We start from the raw sequence: 3,869 nt of genomic DNA, 5'->3' as shown, positions 1-3,869 counted from the left end.
GCAAGAGATCCGATCAGTTTAAACAGCGGACTTCATATATCGGAATTAGAAATATCTTATTTTGGAGACTATTTTGACGTAAGTTCATTTAATTTATAATGGCTGTTGGCGATGATGATGATGATGATGATGATGATGATGATGATGATGATGATGATGATGATGATGATGATGATGATGATTTTTTGATAATTATTTTTATTCTGACATTTCTCTGTTAAGATAAATATTGCTACTGTTCCATTGTATTTTGAATTTGTTTGAATATTTATTTATTTAAAATCCAAAGCTTTTGAATGGCAATGGGATTTAAAAATTATGCAAGCAAATAATACCATCAGAGGAATATTTATATTAAAAATGCACTGAAATTAAACCACTTCCGTACATTAAATCTGTGCTATATTAAGGTGTGTAGGTTTTTCATGAAAAAGGAAAATGTGGACAAATTTTGATAATGCACATTTTTATCTCCATAATATTAATGTGCTAAGATAAAAATAAATGGACAGGTTTTACAGTCCAAAAAACACAAACACGCTCGCTCTCACGCACACACTTCTTTCTCTGTTCGAAAGAGTAACTGAAGTCAAACATTCCCGATTACATGTATATATTCAGACAACCCTTACACTGCAACCAATCGAACAACATAGATTATGAAGTGCCCATAAAGCGTCAGTCACACATATCTGGGTTTTTAAAACGAACCCTACACGTCAGTCACATTCCCGGGTTATGAAGCGAACCTTAAACGTCAGTCACATATTCCCAAGTTATGAAGCGAACCTTAAACGGCAGTCATCCATTCCCGAGTTTATGAAGCAAAACTTAAACGTCAGTCATACATTCCCGAGTTTACGAAGCGAACCTTAAATGGCAGTCATACATTCCCGAATTTACGAAGCGAACCTTAAACGTCAGTCATAAATTCCTGAGTTTACGAAGCGAACCTTTAACGCCAGTCATACATTTTCGACTTTATGAAGCAAACCTTAAACGTCAGTAAAACATTTCCTACATACGAAGCGAACCTTAAACGTCAGTCATACATTCCCGAGTTTACGAAGCGAACCTTAAACGCCAGTCATACATTTCCGACTTTACGAAGCAAACCTTAAACGTCAGTCATACATTTCCGAGTTTTTTTAGCGAACCTTAAACGTCAGTTATACATTCCCGACTTAATGACGCGAACCTTAAACGTCAGTCATACATTCCCGAGTTTACGAAGCGAACCTTAAACGTCAGTCATACATTTCCGAGTTTTTGGAGCGAACCTTAAACGTCAGTTATACATTCTCGACGCGAACCTTAAACGCCAGTCACCCATTCCCGAGTTTAAAAAGCGAACCTTAAACGTCAGTCATACATTCCCGAGTTTACTCAGCGAACCTTAAACGTCAGTCACACATTTCTGAATAATGAAGCGAAACTTAAACGGCAGTCACCCATTCCCGAGTAAACGAAGTGAACCTTAAACGTCAGTCATACATTCCCGAGTTAACGAAGCGAACCTTAAACGTCAGTCACACATTCCCGAGTTTACGAAGCGAACCTTAAATGTCAGTCATACATTCCCGTGTTTACGAAGCGAACATTAAACGGCAGTCATACATTCCCGAGTTTACGAAGCGAACCTTAAACGGCAGTCAAACATTCCCGAGTTTACGAAGCGAACCTTTAACGTCAGTTATACATTTCCGACTTATGAGGCGAACCTTAAACGGCAGTCACCCTTTCCCGAGTTTACGAAGCGAACCTAAAACGTCAGTCATTAATTCCCGAGTTTACGAAGCGAACCTTAAACGTCAGTCACACATTTCCGAGTTTACGAAGCGAACATTAAACGTCAGTCATACATTCCCGAGTTTACGAAGCGAACCTTAAACGACAGTCATACATTCCCGAGTTTGCGAAGCGAACCTTAAACGTCAGTCACACATTCCCGACTTTACGAAGCGAACATTAAACGGCAGTCATACATTCCCGAGTTTACGAAGCGAACCTTAACCGTCAGTCATACATTTCCGAGTTTACGAAGCGAACCTTAAACGTCAATCATACATTCCCGAGTTTACGAAGCGAACCTTAAACGGCAGTCATACATTCCCGAGTTTACGAAGCGAGCCTTAAACGTCAGTCATACATTCCCGAGTTTACGAAGCGAACCTTAAACGGCAGTCATGCATTCCCGAATTTTCGAAGCGAACCTTTAACGTCAGTCACACATTCCTGAGTTTACGAAGCGAACCTTAAACGTCAGTCATACATTTCCGAGTTTACGAAGCGAACCTGAAACTTCAGTCATCCATTCCCGAGTTTACGAAGCGAACCTTAAACGTCAGTCATCCATTCCCGAGTTTAAGAAGCGAACCTTAAACGTCAGTCATCCATCCCCGAGTTTACGAAGCGAACCTTAAATGTCAGTCACACATTCCCGAGTTTACGAAGCAAACCTTAAACGGCAGTCACCCATTTCCGAGTTTATGACGCACGCCTTTAACGTCAGTCATCCATTCCCGAGTTTACGAAGCGAACTTTAAACGGCAGTCACCCATTCCCGAGTTTATGAAGCGCACATGAAGCGTCCGTCACATATTCGATACTGTGGCTGCCGTTAATAAGCCGCGTTAGATCAATGTGATAGTTTCTGTATTTGTTCTTATGCGACATGTTACCAGCCTAGCTCCAGACCAGCCTGCGCAGTCAAGTCAGGAGCTACCATAGCTGTAAAAAAAACGTGCGTGACTTCATAGCGGACACGGTAGCTCCAGAGCAGACTTCGCCACTGCGCATGTGGTCTGGAGCTACGTTTCCGCATAGAGCATATGGCCGATTTTCGCATGACGTGTACCGTATTACTTTATGTAACGCTGCTCCGTGTTTACGGTGCATGTCATTTTGATCTTCCTCAAGACAGTTTACTTTAATACGAACATTTTAGTAAGGAAACGTTATTGGGTAAGATGAAACGCAAAGTTTCATATACATAATCAGCACTCAGCAGTTTTTTTTTAAGTTTAGAATGTGTCAAGATATACAGAAGTACGTCTACATACTAATGATGAGATTTTTTAAAATTATACCTCACTTTTATTTACAATGCTAAACTCCCATAGGCCATCGTGACATAGAAATACTGTCAGAACCAGCGTGAAAAATTACTGTCCAAAAAATAATGTCGCCCGCTCCCAAAAATACTGTCGCCCGCTACCTTAGCAATCACGTGCGAAATGGTAAAAAATAAACAAGAAATATCTTTAAAAAAGATATACGGCGTAAATAGTTTAATGAATGAGATCAAGGATAGCGAATGTCTTTTTCTGTGCAGTTCTTAGCTGCATCACACGCAGTACGGGATGTTACGGGGAGTTTTCGCGGCTTATTTTACATTATAACATATTGCTGGTCATAAACCTATAGATACAAAACAGAAAACCACAAGAAGAATGGAAGTGAAATTTAAACATATGAGTCAACCGGCCACACGAGAAGTATCCGTATTTATAGGCGCGTTCTTCGAACAAACCTGTTTTAGTGGTTTGTCGGGCATTGCTATTTGATTCGATTATTAACAGTATCAATTATCATCGTGCTAATGCTTAAAGTGATATTATGGGCATTTTGCACTGTTGAATTGAGCTGAAAAGAATTAACAGGTCAAAATAGTTAGTTAAAATGTGGTTACTGATTAATTATCTGCAACTCACCTTGCTACCAGTTGTTTATAAAAATATATTTTATATTCGATATTCTTACGTGACCCACCCAGTCCTGTAAGCTGAAATGATCCGTAAAACAATTTCGTGTCTTTGTGTCGTATGAACAAATCTGCACTAAAACTAAATTTAGGTTCAACTCGTAAA

The sequence above is a fragment of the Dreissena polymorpha genome, chromosome 8 (genome assembly GCF_020536995.1).
Source record: "Dreissena polymorpha isolate Duluth1 chromosome 8, UMN_Dpol_1.0, whole genome shotgun sequence".
Classification (NCBI taxonomy): Eukaryota; Metazoa; Mollusca; class Bivalvia; order Myida; family Dreissenidae; genus Dreissena; species Dreissena polymorpha.
The sequence above is the reverse complement of the archived record's forward strand: the minus strand, read 5'-3'. Positions refer to the sequence as shown.